Here is a 20,066-nt window from a genome sequence, read left to right as displayed (position 1 = left end):
TATTTTTTTATTTACTCATAAGCGTAATGATTCAACACAAATTTTACATTCGAAACTTGGAACTCAGGGTTTGTTATTAGTTTTATATAGGAAAGCGAATAAGTCCATATAAGCTCCTTTCAATAGGTCTGACCAATTCAAACGAAATTTCTTGAACATATGTATATGCGCCCGCCGAAAATAACACAAAAAATTTTGATTGTTTACACACATTCTCCTTGATAAAATCGTAATAAACAATGGATTACACCTACTATGGTAATTTGGCAACTGAGAAGTGTTTTGTTGTTTTTCAAAAACTAGTAGAAATTTGAAGACAGATTTGAAATCAGCCACCCAAAATTTGTGAGAAACAAAAGTAAAACTCCATGCAATAGACAAAAAGTGCTATTCTCGCCACCAGTGTAATAACTTTGCACAATAAATGTATATATGTAACTTTGAGGCGATTTCGGTTAAACTTTTATTCCAATTTGTGTCTTGGTCGTATTTCATTTTTTCTTACAAATTTCCTACATCGAAAGGCAGCTGGAAGCAGATACATTTTTCTAAGAAGTTCTTCATGTAAGAAACATGGGCGACCTGGGCCACAGCCATTATACCTACTTATTCTATGGACAGCGGTACTTGAAGCTAAGCTTTGTCAAATGGGCACATATTTCGAATCAAGCCAAATCTAATATGGCCACGGTTTGAGCAACACTGCGATCTGATCTATCTGAATTGCGCACTTATAATTTTCACGGACTCGTATTTGTGTTAATTAAATATATTTTTTACTCACACTCTTTTCCTGCATTTGACCCATTGCGGAACCATACAAGGTGGCAGCATGGTGACATACATACAAACAAATAAAAGTTTCGTGTACTTTGCTTTTGTAAATTCGATGGACTAATGTCAAAATCGTACTGCGCCAGAAGTTAATGTATCAAATCAAATAAAAAATAAATAAAATAAAAAATTTTAAGCGAGAATATGTCTTTATATAAGGAGACATTTTTCGCTGATTTTTGGCCATTTATATAAAGGAAGTGCGTAATTTTTTTTTATTTTAAATTTATTTTCTCCTTTTCTTACATTTTCTCGGTGTATTAATCTATCTGTTAAGTTTTACGCTTGTAGCTCAATGAGAACTTACATAAAAATCAATCCCAAAATTCCCTCCGTTCCGTTTGATTTTTCAAAATATCACCGTCCGTGCGCACCCAGCGAAACTTTTTGTATTTGTGTCATCGGCTGTCATCGACCTCTGAATTAAACTCTAAGCTCATGGAATAGTTACTTAAAACCCGGTTTCAAATTTCCCAATTACACAAAATTTCCAAATTCTTATCTAAATATTTCGATCCGTGCGCCACCTAACGGAATTTGCTCCTCCTTTTCTTAAATTTTCTCGGCGTCTTATCCTATCTGTGAAGTTTTCAGTTGTAGCTCAATGAGAACTGACATAAAAATCAATCTCGAAATTCCCACCGTTTCGTACGACTTTTCTAAATATCTCATCCCGTGCGCCCCCTAGCGAATCTTTTTGTATCGGCTGTCATCGACCTCTGAATTAAGTTTGAAATTTCAAGTATCTAGCTCATCGAGAAGTTAGTTAAAAGCTGGTGTAAAAATTTTCAAATTCTTATCTAATTATTTCGATCCGTGCGCCACCTAACGGATTTTTTTCATTTTGTTGCATTGTCACGATGTTCTAACCTATGTGTAAAGTTTCACTTGTGTAGCTCAATGAGAAGTTACTTAAAGTTACTTAGAAATAGTAAGTAAATTCAAAAATAAAATAGGAGGGAAAAAACTTATAACTGAAGGAGTCATTAGGGACTCTATAATATACACGGGATACTTTTATACTCATATCGTAAATGAAAGTCTAGACAAAGGAGTAGTTCCTAACCTATGGAAAACTTCAATTGTGGTACCAATAGAGAAAGTCAAGAATACTATAAGAGCTGATGAGATAAGACCTATTAACACGTTAGCGTGTGAGGAAAAGATACTGGAAACTGTAGTTAAAAACCAGCTAGTGAAGTACCTAGATGATAATAAAGTTATTATACCGCAGCGATCAGGCTTTCGGAAAAAACATTCTTGTGAAAGTGCCTTGAACCTTGTTTTAGCTAACTGGAAATAAAATCTGAGCAGAAATAAACATATAATAGCTGTATTCCTAGACTTAAAACGTGCTTTTGAGACTATTGATCAAAATTTATTGCTAAAAAACTTTATAACATAGGTGTTACTGAAACGGAGCTAAAATTGTTCCAAGACTTTATCATGAGGAGAAGTCAAAGAACTGTAATTGGATCATCCCTGTCTGAAAAAAGAGAGGTGCCTGTTGGACTTCCGCAAGGGTCTGTCCTGGGACCTATATTGTTTAATATCTATATTAAGGATATAACCAATTCTCTAAAGTACTGTGATATTAAACTTTTTGCTGACGATACATTGTTGATGCTTAGTGGAGATAATATCACTGAAATATATATAAAATTACAAGAAGACTTAAATAGAGTATATGATTGGTTATGCTCGAATAGATTGAGACTCAATATAAGTAAAACAAAATTTATGGTTATTTCAAGAAGGAATTTTCAAAACAATGAGTTACCACTTCTAAATATAAATAACGAAGCTATTGACAAAGTCAGTACTATCAAGTACTTAGGAATTAAAATCGATGAAAAAACTCAACTTTAGTGAGCACATCAATTACACGGTTGGGAAAATAGCCAAAAAGATATATTTCATGCAAAGAACCTGCAAGTACTTAAGAAGACGGTACAAGGTAATGGTTTACAGATCGATAATCGAACCTCACTTCATATATTGTCCAACACTATTCTTCATTATGAGAGATAACCAAATTTACAAATTGCAAAAGCAACAAAACCGAGCTATGCGATTTATTCTTAGGAAACGCTATGACAAACCTATCAGAGATATGCTCGCCACTCTAAATTGGCTAAGCATTAAACAGGTACTGTTTTATCATACGATGAATTTTATTAGAAACATAATAGAAGGCAATTTGCCTGATTATTTGAAAAGTAACATAAAATATGTAAGAAATGTTCATTCCATAAATACAAGAAGAAGAAATGATTTTACTCTACCTGCTTATAGAACAGAAGCAGACAAATGTAATTTGTACTATAAAGGATTAAAATTCTACAATGAATTACCAAATGATGTTAAATCTAGTAACATAAGGGAATTTAAACACAAATTGTACAATTACTGTAGAACACCGCCATTCTAGTGCAAGATGGGCAATCTTTCGAATCATCAATAGCATTGCATATATCCCGATTACTCTACGCTGGCACTAGGAAGCTTTTCCACGTATGAAAAAGTAGCCGAAGCTCATACTGTAACGCATCAGTCATCCTAGTATGTGCATCGCCGTTGCGTTCGTACTTTAAATACGTTAACAGCGTCAGATACAACTGGCAAAATCCTTGCATTGGTGTCATTCGTCTGCTACCCATCTCTCACTCCATTTGTGCAGTCAATAGATGCATATAAATTAATTTAATTAGATTATATATTAATTACATTATATAGGTATAAGCTAGGCTTAGTATAAGCTGTAAGAAATAAATAAATTGAATTAAATTAAGATTTGTATGAAAAGTGGGCAAACATTCAACCGTCCTAATATAAAGGAAGTAAAAAGTACAAATCAGCTGTCCCGTGCTGCCACCTTGTATAGTTCCGCCATGATTTGACCGATTTGTTCTTTAATTTATGATGTTCATTCCATCATTTATTCTAATAACAATTTTCATCACTTTTCATTCCAAATTTCATTTTTTATTTCATTAGCTATGAATTGTATTGTATTGTATTTGTGTATGTTTGTATGTCACTATTATAACTACATATATATGAATGAGGCTCACATTTTGTACTCAATCATTCCCTCATTTACTTAATTGGCGGGTGTCATTCTCACATTCATTACAATCAATTCAGTCTTCCATCATTTGGGATATATTGTAGGCCTGCCTGCCACGTTTCAATTTATATTCATATATTCATACCTACATACATAGTTATATCCACATGCATAAATAAAGAACGCAAATATTCGCATAAAAACAACAACAAATAACGTAATTTGTTAACTGCAACACCAACGCAATCATTGCAAATGTGTCAAATGTTGCAAGTGCGTCACAAGTGCAACAACCATTAGTGCAGTACAAATGCGTACAAAAACTGCTATCTTTTCTATAGCAACAAGTATCTTAAAGCGTGAGCAAACCGCCGATAAAGGGCGTGCACCGCTTACCACACCGAAGGACCTGGGTCCAACTCCCGGGAAAAGCCACTCATTTAGAAAAAGAGTTTTTTGATTTAGAAAAAATTTTTTCTTAGCGGGGTTTACCCTCGGCAGTGATTTGTCTAATACTCCGAGTGTATTTCTGCCATGAAAAGCTTCTCAGTGAATTCACCTGTCCTGCAGATGCCGTTCGGAGTCGGCGTAAAACATTTAGGTCACGTCAAGCCAATTTGTAAGAAAAACTAAAAGGAACACGATGCAAATTAGAAGAGAGGTTCGACTTAATTCTACTCTAAGGTAAATCGTGCCAAGTATCTATTTTTTTTTTATTCAGTGTCTGCGCTATTTCAGAAATTTTTTTTTTTTTTTTTTGTAGTACGTATGCATTTCTGCAGTTTGCTAGAGTTGGTTTGTTAATATAAACAAGTAAAAACGGGACTGTCTTCGGCTGTGCCGAAACTTCATACCTTTCATGAATGGGGCTGAACAATAATCTTATCCCGCTCGTAATCTCCGAATAATCGGATGTATAAGATAAGAAATATATAGTGAACAGATCTACATACCTTAACGATTTTTAAGATAAATATAAAATAAAAAACAGGTAGGTACTTTGTGTGAGGATGCAAAGCTTCACGTTTTTTGTGGTCTGCATATAAAAACTATGACTACGAATCACGTCTTTCAAAAACATATGACGTAAACGTAACTATTTGATGAAATTTGATGAATTTTGAAGCTTCTAGCCGTAAAAAAGGGGCAAAAATGACAGTTTATATGAAGTATATAATATATATACCACCGATCTCAATGATTTTTTCAGACATCAATATATGCTATATACGTAAGTATTTGGTGAAATTTGAAGCTTATATCTGTTAAAATGAGGCCGAAATCGCAAAAAATATATATATATACTATATATATATACTATATATACCATCATATATATATCATATATATCACTGATCTCTATGATTTTTGACACAACAATACATACTATATACGTAAGCAATCGGTGAAATTTGAAGCTTATAGCTGTTAAAATGGGGTAGAAATTGCGAAAAGTTTCTTATCTGAACAATCGGTTGTATAAGATATATAATATATATACAACCGATCTCTATGATTTTTTCAGACAGCAATATATGCTATATACGTAAGCAATCAGTGAAATTTGAAGCTTATAGCTGTTAAAATGGGGTAGAAATTGCGAAAAGTTTCTTATCTGAACAATCGGTTGTATAAGATATATAATATATATATACAACCGATCTCTATGATTTTTTCAGACAGCAATATATGCTATATACGTAAGCAATCAGTGAAATTTGAAGGTTATAGCTGTTAAAATGGGGTAGAAATTGCGAAAAGTTTCTTATCTGAACAATCGGTTGTATAAGATATATAATATATATACAACCGATCTCTATGATTTTTTCAGACAGCAATATATGCTATATACGTAAGCAATCAGTGAAATTTGAAGCTTATAGCTGTTAAAATGGGGTAGAAATTGCGAAAAGTTTCTTATCTGAACAATCGGTTGTATGAGATATATACTATATATACAACCGATCTCTATGATTTTTTCAGACAACAATATATGCTATATACGTAAGCAATCGGTGAAATTTGAAGCTTATAGCTGTTAAAATGGGGTAGAAATTGCGAAAAGTTTCTTATCTGAACAATCGGTTGTATGAGATATATGCTATATATACAACCGATCTCTATGATTTTTTCAGACAAAAATATATGCTATATACGTAAGTATTCGGTGAAATTTGAAGCTTCTAGCTGTTAAAATGGGGCTAAAATTTGCGAAAATATATATATATATATATATATATATATATATACTATATATATATATATATATATATATACTATATATACCACCATATATATACTATATATACCACCGATCTTTATGATTTTTTCAGACAACAATATATGCTATATACGTAAGCATTCGTTGAAATTTGAAGCCTCTAGCTCTTAAAATAGGGTAGTAATTACGAAAAGTTCCTTATCTGAACAATCGGTTGTGGGGGATATATACTATATATACGACCGATCTCATCAATTTTTTCAGGCAACAATACGTGCAATATACGAAAGTATATGGTGAAGTTTGAAGCTTCAATCTGTTAAATTGGGTAAGATATTACAAAAATCCTCTTTTTCTGAAAAATCGGTTGTATGGAGGATATATGCTATAGTGGTCCGATCCGGTGGGTTCCGACAAATGTCTAATCGGACACCCAAATACACCCGCTCGCCAAATTTTATCAAGATATCTCAAAAATTGAGGGACTAGTTTACATACAAACAGACAGACGGACAGACGAACAGACAGACATGGCTAAATCAACTCAGCTCTTCAACCTGATTATTTCGGTATACTTAATGGTGGGTCTATCTATTTTCCTTTAAGGACTTACAATTTTCGGTTTCGCGACGAAATTAATATACCATTTCATTTTCATGAAAGGTATAATTATAGTACGTAACCGATTTTTATACCCAGCTGTACTTCTACACAGGGTATTATAACTTTGATTGGATAACGGTTGGTTGTACAGGTATAAAGGAATCGAGATAGATATAGACTTCCATATATCAAAATCATCAGTATCGAAAAAAAGTTTCATTGAGCCATGTCCGTCCGTCCGTCTGTCCGTTAACACGATAACTTGAGTAAATATTGAGATATATTCGCCAAATTTGGTACACGAGCTTACCTGGACCCAAAATAAATTGGCATTGAAAATTAGCGAAATCGGATGATAACCACGCCCACTTTTTATATATATAACATTATGGAAAACACAAAAAACCTGATTATGTAGTAAATAATACACCTAGAATGTTGAAATTTGACGTGTGGACTGATATTAAGACTCTTGATAAAAATTTGAAAAAATTTGTTTAAATGGGCGTGGGACCGCCCACTTGTGATAAAATCAATTTTAGAAAAATTATTAATCATAAATCAAAAATCGTTAAACCTATCGTAACAAAATTCGGCAGAGAGGTTGCCTTAACTATAAAAAATTCTTTGAAAAAAAATTAACGAAATCGGTTAAGGAACACCCACTTTTATATAAAAGATTTTTGAAAGGGTCATAGACGAAAATAATAAGCTATATCTTAGCGAAAAAGAGCTTTGTATCAATAGAATTTTTCTTTCTAAATTGAGTTATAACATTAAATTGGGAAACACTAAAACTTTTGTTGTGTTGTATTGCCAAACGCGGATAAAGCGATGAAACTTGGTAGGTCGGTTGACCTTATAACGCAGAATAGAAAATTGGTAAAATTTTGGACAATGGGCGTGGCACCACCCACTTTTAAAATAATGTAATTTAAAAGTTTTGCAACCTGTAATTTGGCAGTCGTTGAAGATAGCATGATGAAATTCGGCAGGAACGTTACTCCTATTACTATATGTGTTCATAAAAGTTAGCAAAATAGGATGACGAACACGCCCACTTAAAAAAAAAAAATTTTTTAAGTAAAATCTTTACAAAAAATTTAATATCTTTACAGTATATAAGTAAGTTATGTCAATATTCAACTCCAGTAATGATATGGAGCAACAAAATAAAATATAAAACACAATTTTAAATTGAGCGTGGCTCCGGCCTTTTTCATTTAATTTGTCTAGAATACTTTTAATGCCATAAGTCGAACACAAATCTATCAATCCTTGTGAAATTTGGTAAGGGCATAGTATGAAGATAACTGTTTTCGGTCAAGAAAGGGCGAGATCGGTAGAAGCCACGCCCAGTTTTTATACACAGTCGAACGTCTGTCCTCTCGCTCGGCCGTTAGCACGATAACTTGAGCAAAAATCTATATATCTTTACTAAACTTAGTTCACGCACTTATCTGTACTCGCTTTATCTTGGTGTTAAAACTGGGCGACAACCGACTATGGCTACACCCACTTTTTCGATATCGGAAATTTTGAAACATGAAAAAAATCCATAATTCTATACCAAATACGAAACAAGGGATGACACATGGTGATTGGATTGGTTTTTTGACGCAAAATATAACTTTGAAAAAAACTTTGTAAAATGGGTGTGACACCTACCATATTAAGCAGAAGAAGAAAAAAACAAAGTTCTGCATGACAAAATCAAAAGCCCTTGGAATCTTGGCAGGAATACCGTTCGTGGTATTACATATATAAATAAATTAGCGGTATCCGACAGATGATATTCAGTGCCACCCTGCTCCACATTTTGGTCGATATCTCAAAAACGCCTTCACATATACAACTAAGGACCACTCCCTTTTAAAACCCTCATTAATACCTTTAATTTGATTCCCATAGCGTACAAACACATTATAGAGTCACCCCTGGTCCACCTTTATGGAGTCCACCTATAGAACTATGGCCCACTCCCTTTTAAAATGCTCTTTAATACTTATCATTTGATACCCTTGTCATACAAACATATTCCAGAGTTACCCTAGGTTCATTTTCCTACATGGTGATTTTCCCTTATTTGGCGAAGGATGAAGGAAAATCGTTCCAAAAAACGTCACCCTTGGTCTACAGTTTGGTCGATATTTCCCAAACGTATGTGATATGGAATTAAAAACTACTTATAAACCATCTAAAAAACCCTACGAAACCAACGCAGCTAAGCTCTCAGCTGAGTATATAATGTTCGGTTACACCGGAACTTAGCCTTCCTTATTTGTTTTATTTGCAACTAGATAGTAAAAGATTGTGTACAAAAATGCAATTTGAAGTTACTATAATTTGAAAACATTTTTTTATTTTATGCATTCAATGCAACATTGTATATGTACATAATTGTAAAGAGCAATCCAACTTATTCTACTAAACTAGATTTTCTAGCGCTTGTAGTAATTGTCGTTAATTTACCAACAATTGTTGATGGTATGTCAAATGGGAAATTTCATTTTATTATTTTTATCACTTGTTTGTGCCTTGATAAGAGTAAGACTATTGCTGTCAGTAAGAATACTAGCAGCCTGCTTTGAGTATAACTATGCAAGCCACTTATCCACGAATCACCACTTGATATACATAGGTTACCTAAGCACTTTCCGATTAGAGTTCGGCTTTGACGATCGGTATTAAAACGTTCTGTTCGGTGCAACGGTTAAAAAAAAGTATGTATGACGCACCAGAAGGCATCTGGTGTCCTCAATATTGGCGAATTTTGCTAAGTAGACGCTACAGTGATCGGACAGTCTAAACTAATGGCTGGCTCTGGGCCGTCCAGCCTTTCATTCAGATTGAACATGTCCGTAGTGTACAGAGTTCACCAGACCCCTGCCATAGATGAATTATCCATCACACGCTGTATATTAATTGTGAAGTTAACAGCCGCAAACCTCACACACAGTAATCTGTCTTGCCAGGGAAGAAGTGTACAAATTTTCTAATTTTGGCGTTTTTCTAAATTTGAATAATACAGACAACTGCTATACATAGATTATGCTCTCTTCCATCTCAAGGTATATAGTATTTACGGAAAATTGCGACACGAGCTGAGGAATAAAATATCACCGAAGGCATTTCGTCAGTCCCATGGAAAACTAATAAGTTTCATTGTCCGCGTAGAAAACTAGTCCAGTACGTCATTTTCGTGGAAAATTAATACACAGTAATTAAATATAGAATAAAATAATTAAAAAAAAAATACATGAAGCAGTAATAATACTAAAAGCTAGAAAATAATTAGGTAGGTGCTGTTTACTAGTCATCACACTCCTCATCAATCTAGGGCGTTGATCAGACAATTAAATAAAAGCGTTGGGCGCGTGAAATTTCTAAAAATGTGAGGCGTAGCATAACCTGATTAAGGTTCAGTTGGTCTTACTTATGACAATCAATAGAAATTTAATGCGTCCAACGCTTTTATTTAATTGTCTGATCAACTATATCAGAAAAAGGTGTCAAAAGGGCTACCAATACTAGCCCGTCAGGAGAAAACACAAACTTGTCACACCCATACTCCTAAAATGGTCTGAAGTATGGCGACCAGCGCCAAGCAAAAAAATTGAATAGCTGTGTTTTTTTCCATCCATATACATATGCACTTCAACTTTCTATGGACTGCTAAGTGCATAACTTTATCTACACTTGTGAAATTGTTGCAAAGAAAATTAGTACTGCTAAATTTCAGGATGCATTATACTTAGTTGCAACTGAAATATGTCTCTCCATTTCATCTCTACACTATTCTCCACTTCCATAATCGAAAAGTGTATGTGTACACCATTCATCGCCACCGATTCAGCTATAGGTTATATACTGAGACCAAGTGCGTGAGGTGCGTGTTTCCGCTATTATGCACAAGCCGTTTTTTAGCGAGCTATATAACCACTGCCGCGAGTCTTCAATAATTGCCGCTAGATGGCCCTCCCAAACATTATCTAATGCCCCTATTACCGTTTACAACTCAACTTAGTTGGGTTGTAATTAAAACAACTCAACTTTAAGACAACTCAACTCCTGTTTGGTATTACGAATTACAACTTATTTCAGTTGAAGTTGAATTGAGTTGCCAACTTCAGAAGGTGATGATTTGACAGATAAATGAACAGCTGATTAATTTGTGGCGGAAATTTAAGTATTTGCAAAAGTGTTTTTGTTATTAAAAGCAAAACGGATATAATATGAAATGTATTTTAAAATGGCAAAAATGTTCGAATACAGAAAAAATTCGCGTGATCATTCCAATCCTTTGGAACTACCAAGCACCAAGTAAGAAAATGTTTAAGTGACAAATAATGAGCTTCAAATGAAGTTATTTTGTAGATTTGAAAGGAAGCATTTTGCTCATTACTAAACGCAATTAAGGACCATTTCCGCAAACGCGTTCGAGGGAAGGCTTTACCCCTATTTTAAAATTGTGCGCCACAATCAGATTCCTTGCTGATGGCAGCTATCAAAAATCCTGTGGAAATTATTTTGGTCTTGGACTGGTTTTAGATATTATTGAGGAGCATATTTGTGCGAAGTGGATTAAAACGAAAACAGCAAAAATTTTATTTTACTCTAAGACAGGATTCCCAGGAGTAGTAATTAGTATCCGAACGGCGGCCAGCCTCTTCCAACTTCGGAATATCGCTCTATAAAGTCAAAAATTATTCAACGTAATCCTTCGTTTAAACGTCGTTTTTTCTATAAATGTGTACAAAATTGTTGATTATTGTTTGATTAAAAAAGGTTTAACTACCGGCTTTCAATTTTTTGTTTTTTTTTTTTTTCGGTAACGTTTTATGAGACCGTGCACCATCTAACTCTTATCAAAGGTGGTTTCAAAAGACGTGTTTCGATCTGCGTTTTTAGGATTTGAAAGCGGAAATTAAAAATTTTATTTCTGTCGAATAATATTTACAAAAACCCACAAAATGGCCCCGAGAGGGTCCGAAATATAAGACCAGATCCATAGTTTTTTTGCACAGAACATCTTTTTGCGTTGGCGGCCTTCGGCCGCGATTTGTAAAAATAACCCTGGGTGGATCCAACACCTTTCTGCATTAGTGTGTACAAAAAATCTGGCAAATTACAACAACCACATGCAAATTTAATTTAATTTTTGTTTTCGGATTCTAAAATCGGAGGTCGAAACGTGTCTTTTGATATCAACTTTGAAAATTTTTGTTAAAAATTAGATGGTGAACCGTCTTGTAAAACGTTACCTTTTTTTTTAAAACAACTGCAAAATTGTATGAGACAACTGCTAGCAATCAGTTGTAAGATTTTGACGTCTTTGACAACTACACCAACACAAGGTTGTAAACGGTAATGCCACAAAAAGTTGTTAGACTAGACAAATCAACCGAGATTTTTTTTGACAGGTTGAGTTGTAACCTGTAATACCAAATTGCGGATTTCAGCCCAGCCAGAGTTGAGTTGTAAACGGTAATAGGGCATAAGCCATTACAAGCGTTTTTTTTTCTACTCGTATATGTAGATGTATATGAGGTATTCCATCCCATTTCGACCAATTTTGAACCCAACCCCTTTAGAATTGGCTGAAAGTTTTTCTTCTTTTTCTAGCTTACGAAAGACGTTTTTCAGAAGTTTTTCAAATTTTTTCATCTAACTCAAAAAAAGTTATGAATTTTTAAAAAAACACCGTTTTTGTTTTCAAAATGCTATAACTTTTTCAAAAACTGACCGTTTGGGATCATTTTTTTTTTTAATATGTTTTTAAATGTACTTTTCGGAAAAAATACAAAAAAAATTTTAAAGTTTTTTTTTCAATTAAATAAAAAAAGTCTCGGCCGACTCCGGGATTAGTGGGGATGATTGCAGAATTGATTGAAGTTTTTTCTGAGAAAAAAAAGGGCGAAATTGGAAAAATCTCGAAAAACTGAAAAATTACAAAAAAAAAAAAAATTTTTTAATTTTTTTGAATTTTTTCCGAAAAGTACATTTAAAAACAAATTTAAAAAAAAAGATCCCAAACGGTCAATTTTTGAATTTTTGAAAGTTATAGCATTTTGAAAACAAAAACGGTGTTTTTTTAAAAATTCATAACTTTTTTTGAGTTGGATGAAAAAATTTGAAAAACTTCTGAAAAACGTCTTTCGTAAGCTAGAAAAAGAAGGAAAATTTTCAGCCAATTCTAAAGGGGTCGGGTTCAAAATTGGTCGAAATGGGATGGAATACCCCATATACATGTAAAATAAACACGGCTAATATTAAAAAATTAACAACACATTAGGGACACGCTGTGCAGATGCTTAAAGGCAGAGTTAAATTTCAACGCACTAAAATAATTTAAGGTTTTATTTATAATTGTTTCTTTTCGTATTTACAATTACTCGAAATCAAATTTCTTTCCTCGAATAAGTTTTTCCCCCTCTGTCTAGAGAGTATCGATGTTAAAAGCGGATACAGTGAGGCAATAATCTGTGCGGCATAGATGCTACAAACTTATTTAAACCCTGAACTTCGACAAGATCTTTTACGTCGAACGAGGAAGCATTGTCAAATACAACCCCTTGGATCGATTGGACACCGGTAATTTTGTTGGGTAGTGCAATTTTGGTAGGTAGCTTGTGCAGATTATACATAAATTATATGTAAGTCCACTAACGCTGTCGAAAACTATGAGAAGTTGCTAATAGACGTATAACACTTTCATAAATAGTGTCATGAGGCGGTTGAGGCATTTGTGCGTTAATTAATCTCGGCCGCTCGGGCTGTCCGGCATAGCATCCAACCAACAATGCCTGACAGATAGACTCTCCTGCAAACATGCATACATACATTTATAGAAATACATCATGAAATGTCCATCTTTAATTCACAAAAATTCTGCATATTTAAAGAAAGAAAAAACTCACTCTGAAAAAATGATTGCTCGTCATAAAGTTGCGACATGTAAACAAGTTTATAATAAAGCTGATAACACAAATGCAAAATAAATAGCTCAAAGATAACAATTTACAATTCATTAGTGTTGAGCAAAAATCGGCAATTATTTCACTGTGATTGAATTTGAGTAACCGTTGCACGATATCCCATTTCTATAATAATCATGTAAAATCTGTGCTAATTTCCGATAACACAATCATATTGTAACGAATTTTGGGAAATTCCGCTTATTTGAAACCTTCTGCTATCGTTCGAATCGCTTAAACTGTTGAATCACTACAATATTCAGTATTGCAAACTGGGCTTTATTTAGATTACTTTGGGAGTAGTACTTCACAACCAATAGCGTGTTTAAATCAAAACGGATTCGTTATTACTCAGCTTACTGCTTTTATACTCTCGGTTTCCTCGTTCATCCATTTGTCCTAAAGTCTAGTAATTTCGCGAAGAGTTTTAGCTCATGCTTGGTTAGTTACCAGCTATATACATGTATATCTGTAGTCCACTCCTCTCCCTTAGCCATATGCGTGTGTATGTGTAAGTAACTACTTCGGCCGATGACTATATATTTGTGTGTGTGAATTATATCTTCGTCGCCTTCTACATAAGAGTGGCTGCTTTATTTTTGTTGTGCATTTATTTAGTAGCAGCTTAGTTATGCTAATATTCGTCACAATATTTACATCTATTCGCCGTGAGAGGCCGCACAGACTGCATAGTCAACTGGTAAATAATGAGTCGTACTCTTTTGCTTTTATAAACATGAACGAAGTTGGGATAGACAAGTTTAAATGTACGAAATAGTTGCATTTATCATTGTAACGGAATAGAAGTGAACTATGGCGTTATAAATTTACTTCTACCTAAACTAAAATTAGATATGAAAGTCGGAAACAGTGATTCAAATAAACGATATGAATTACTGCGATTTGAAAATTGCACTAACATATTTCGCAGCTGTTGTAAAATCACTGTTTTTAGCAACACTACAAGACATGGGAACAGCAGGTTAGGTCAATTTGTATGGAAGCAGTTTTAGACTTTGCTGGCATGCTATAGGCTATTTACCGAAAGAAAGAGGGGGCCAAAAATTGCCCATGAAAGAGATTTTTTCTTATATATATCACCCATTTCATGTATGACGGTCTGGAATTTATAATGTTTTGTTAATACGACATGTTATGACGCTTCCCAAGGCAGTCGGTTCTATGTACCGGAGCGACGCGAAATTTTTCCCGACCAAGGACTGTCAATTCAGTGTACACTGCTACAACAATAACAACAATGATTTAGGAATTACCTAATTTGGCTTGTGATCTATCCTAATGTATAAATGTTACAGTGTGTGCATGCCGATGTACCTATGTATGTACATATGTATATCACATACAAGTATATAGTACAATATAAAAAAAATTTATATCGCTTGAAAATCTATTCAGATGCAAATTAGGAATACCCATAAAAACAGCAATTAAGACTTTAACTATCGCCATATAAAAACAAAAACTACGACGTTAAGTAAATATTTGTGTGCATACTATTACGATACAACTGCACTTAGAACTATAACAAAATAAAGTTGCCAATGAAAGAGAGGAACTTAAAATATTGCATTGAAATATACACGAAAATTGGCTCATCAATAAAATCTTGCTAATAATTTGCTGGTACTTCAAGAAAGTTGAAGGGCATACTAAATATATTCAAAATAAGGAGATGGGGCACCTCCCATATGAGCAAAATCTTTAACATCACAGACTCCCGTGACAAATCCGAAAGTAATGATCGGAAATAGTTGAATTGATAAGTTCCTATTTTGACGAATATTATCAGTTCGATACGTCACTCTATTGCTAGTAAATAAATGTACAACAACTGGAAAGCCTGCATCAACACATACATGTAATCATCAGCTAAGAGCGAAGTTGATATTACTCACGTATAAACTTGTTATTTATGTATGAATAACCAAGTAAGTATATGAGTACAGAAATGAGAAATAAATAAGCAGCTGTTCGAGAAGACGGTTGTTCTAAGCCTACATCTTAGGAGAAATAAGCGAACGGGGCAACTAAGAGTATAAAATCAGCGCAAGCTGAGAAATAATTAATTAGTTTGATTTCAACACGCTATAAGTGAAGTACGCGAGTAATTAATTTGTGAAATACTACTACCATAGTAGTGTTGTAAATGTATAACTGTGCTCCGCAGATCGAATTATTTATAAAGTAGTGACCTACCCTAATATATTCTTATAAACATAAGTATCGTGGCCATTTTTTCTTTGTTGTTCTTGCTGCTCATATAACAGTTACTACATGTGCTGGTAGGGTGAAATGGTGCAACCGCCCTGGTGAACATTTAATTGTTTGTTTATCTATTGCATTTTGGTTGTCTTGTATGCAATGCAATTATGAACACATATACATGCATATGTGCATACTAAGGTGCATACACAAATAAAATGATTGGTTGTTACAGGTGTTTGTGTATTTTGCAATCACTGCTTACAGTTTCGTTTTCATTCGGAATTACATTTCGGTTTCATTTAACAATTTTGATCAAACACATTCGCTTTTACAATTTTGGTTGACGTCACAATACATATTTACAGGGACGGTAAATATGTATTGTGGCGAAATCAGTAAGCTGTTAGTAAATAAAGACACAACAACAACAAAGCAAGCTGCCACTGTCATGTACATGAAAACATGAATTTTTTTCATTTACACACGTACATAAAAGATGACGAAAAATAACTCACGCACACACATGTTGCCATCAGCCGAAGTTAGTTGCTCACACGTACACACGCATATATGTAGCTCAAGTACCAAGCAGGAGATACTGTAGTTCTAGAAGGCGAAACGTCTAGACTCTAGTAGAAATATGCGAATGAAGCAACGGAGAGTATAAAAGCAGCGCAAGCTGAGTAATCAGTAATCAGTTTTGATTTAGATACGCTATTGGTTGTGAAGTATAACTTTTAATGTGAAATACTCTCAAAGTAGTCTAATAAAGACCATTTTGCATTACTTTACATTGGAGGTATTTATTCAACAATTTAGCGATTCGAACGTTAGCAGAAGGTTTCAGATAAGAGGAATTTCCCTAAATTCGTTACAGTATTAATATTGGTATTTATGGAATATTTTTTTTATAAATTAATTTTTCATAAAATTTTTAATAGTGATTTCATCTTTATTAAGCAATTCGGGTTGTGTTTCCATTAACAGTGGTCATAAAGAGCATTTAAAATTATATATCTGATTTGAAAACATTTCAGCCAAGGTGATAGCAAAGACCTTAGTATGCCCAGATGTGAAATGATGCGAAATTTTGCGTTATTTAACCTTATTGACATACGGATTTCCCAGACATTGCTGGGAGAATGGAGAAAACGAATGTTCTAAATTCGCTTTAGAATGAGCCAGGGCGTTTAGATTAAATTGCTCACAGAAAAAGCGGAGCAAGCAAGGTTCCGAAAAAATTTCGAAATAATTTAAAAACAATTCCGAAATTCGAGATATAGTCCGAAAATGATCCCAAATGGATTCCAAAAATATTATCCCAATGATTCTAAAAATAATTCTAAAATGATCACAGTATCGAAATGATCTCGAAAACATTCTCGAATGATCCAAGACTAACCCAAAAAAGGGGCACAAAAGACCTTAATCTTATTCAAAAAATAACGCTGTAACAGTATTGAGGTTAACTGAAATGTCTCTCGCCAATGAAACCGAATGACTACGAAAATAATTCTAAAATGATTTTCAAAGCATTTTTGGAAATTATTCTATATAGTACCGAAATACATAATGCCGAACATAATTCCAAAATTATTCAAAACCTGTTCCTGGATAAGCCCGAACACAATCTTGCAATAGTACCGAAATATTGCCCTAACAACTTCGAAATCATCCAAATCAGGTCCCAAAACGAACGCGAAATAGTTAGTCCCAATCTATCCCGAAAACGTTGTCGAACTGGTGATCTATAACTGTTCCGAAGACCTTAAACTGATACCGAAAACAAAGTCGAAACTGTCCGCAAATTTTCTCAAATATACTTCTGAAATGAACCGGTAAAGTCCCGCAAATACTACAAAAATAGTACCGAAATTATTTTAAGAGCGATTCCAAAATCGTTCCGAAATGAAACCACAAATAGTCATATGCAATAGTAACAAAATTATCCGAAACAGTAACGACATTATATTGCAAAGAATCCTAAAATGATAGAAAATAATTCCTGGACGAACCCGAATTGTGCTCGAATAGCCGGAGATAGTTCTGATAAGAAAATAAGCTGGAACTCAATTATTTTACATTATTAGTAAAATAAGGAATATATTTAATAAGCAAAAACTGGTTACAAAATTCCATACTCAAGAAACTTCTAAAATGCTTTAAATGTTATTTTCAATTGTCAACTATTTGGGTATTAGGTACAACTGGGCGGTGGAGAAAGACCTCACATACATAGGATGAATATGTACATAGTGTTACCAGAATTTGTTTGACGATCAAACGGAAAACCCCCAACTAGACACCAGGACTAAAGTTAAAGAATAACTCCGTCCTTTTGGCAACTCGTATTTGTTTTCCAGGAACTAGCTTAATTACTACCTCGAGATTGTGCAATCCTGCTACGCCTGGTAGCTGGAGCCTTGATCCCGCACTTCTGTACACGCCTTTCCTACTTGGCGGATCATATGCAACTCCTGTCTCCTTTTAATTTCTCTTAAACGGATTGCGACGTCTACCGTTGATTCAGCGAGTGCTGCACCCTCCTTTGGCAACTTATCGGTCTTTTCGTTACCTTTTATCCCTTTATGACTGGGAACCAAGTAAAGATGTATTGTCCGGCCTGAGCGAAGTCCGTCCAATGCGTTTTTAAAACTATAATAATTACCTTGACCTAGATATCGCCCAAAAAAAGTTTCGCTGCAAATTATTATTTAATAAAATAATAAAAATAAAATAAAATCAGCGCACATTACTTGAATTGCAAAATTGGTAGGAAAGGAGATATTACGCTTGTAGCTCAATGAGAACTTACACAAGAATTAATCCCAAAATTCCCTCCGTTCCGTTTGATTTTTCTAAATATCTCAGCCCGTGCTGATTTTACAAATCAGTTTCAAATTTCCAAATTATTATCTAAGTTTTTCGATCCGTGCGCCATCTAACGGAATTTTTTTCTGCTTTTATTCCTTTGTCATGGTGTCTTAACCTGTCTCTGAGGTTTCATGTTTGTAGCTCAATGAGAAGTTACTTTAAAATCGATCTCAAAACACCAAATTTCCAATTTATTATCTAAATATTTCGATCTGTGCGCCACCTAACGGAATTTGTTTCTCCTTTTCTTAAATTTTCTCGGCGTCTTATCCTATCTGTGAAGTTTTACAGTTGTAGCTTAATAAGAACTTACACAAAAATCAATCCCAAAATTCCCTCCGTTCCGTTTGATTTTTCTAAATATCTCAGCCACCCCCTAGCGAACCTTTTTGTATCGTGTCCTCGGCTGTCATCGACCTCTGAATTAAGTTTGAAATTTCAAGTCTCTAGCTCATCGAGAAGTTACTTAAAAGCTGGTTTGAAAATTTTCAAATTCTTACCTAATTATTTCGATCCGTGCGCCACCTAACGGATTTTTTCCTTTTGTTGCGTTGTCACAGTGTTCTATCCTACATATGTGTAAAGTTTCACGTTTGTAGCTAAATGATAAGTTACTTAAAAATCGATTGCAAGATTTGTATGAAAAGCGGACAAACATTCAACCGAGCTAATATAAAGGAAGTAAAAATATTTTTACTCTCCCGCATTTTTTGCTAGAAATATGGTCAGCGTAACTACATATATATATGTAAGTATACACACAAATTTTTGATAGAAAGTCCGATTTGTGTAGAGTTTACTGTTCATTATGAGCATCACAGTGGCATGCCGATTCGCAAACTTGTAAAATATTCAGAAAACACACAATCAAAGATACTTTATAAGACTGCTGTGTGGGCATGTCTAATGCCATTGACGGTCTTTGTTGTTATCAGAGCAGCAAGCGATCGTTAGCAAATGAATATTGTGTTGTTGCTGTTGATGCACTCAATCAATTTCACTTTCACTAATTATGTCACACGGCGATGGCGATGCATACCTGAATGCATACCTTCGTTAATGTACATACATACATATATGTACTATGGGGTATATAGTAATATTTACAAGTAGTGGCCAATAAGTTTGGTAATAGTATTAAACCAGAAAATAAGAAAAAGTTCGATCATAACATCATTTTCGAATACTTTCGGCACTATTTCGGCATCACTTCAGAATTATTTCGGTTAGTTATCGGGATCAATTCGGTAACATTTCCAAA

The 20,066-nt window shown here is 34.1% G+C and overlaps 1 protein-coding gene across 9 annotated transcripts in view; it reads left to right on the top strand.

Annotated features, from left to right (window-relative positions):
* The window catches only part of Oatp74D (Organic anion transporting polypeptide 74D), a 263,055-nt gene that overhangs the window by 135,842 nt on the left and 107,147 nt on the right, over nucleotides 1-20,066 (top strand). For 3 of the 9 annotated variants that reach the window (XM_067789211.1, XM_067789209.1, XM_067789210.1), the window contains one exon: nucleotides 13,174-13,322. The exons of the other annotated variants lie outside the window; for them this stretch is intronic. The gene's annotated coding sequence lies outside the window, so the exon portion shown is untranslated. The remainder of the gene's footprint in view (nucleotides 1-13,173; nucleotides 13,323-20,066) is intronic. 9 annotated transcript variants of the gene reach the window in all.

This window comes from Eurosta solidaginis, chromosome 5 (genome assembly GCF_040869045.1).
Source record: "Eurosta solidaginis isolate ZX-2024a chromosome 5, ASM4086904v1, whole genome shotgun sequence".
NCBI lineage: Eukaryota > Metazoa > Arthropoda > Insecta > Diptera > Tephritidae > Eurosta > Eurosta solidaginis.
This window is presented reverse-complemented; position numbering and strand designations above follow the sequence as displayed.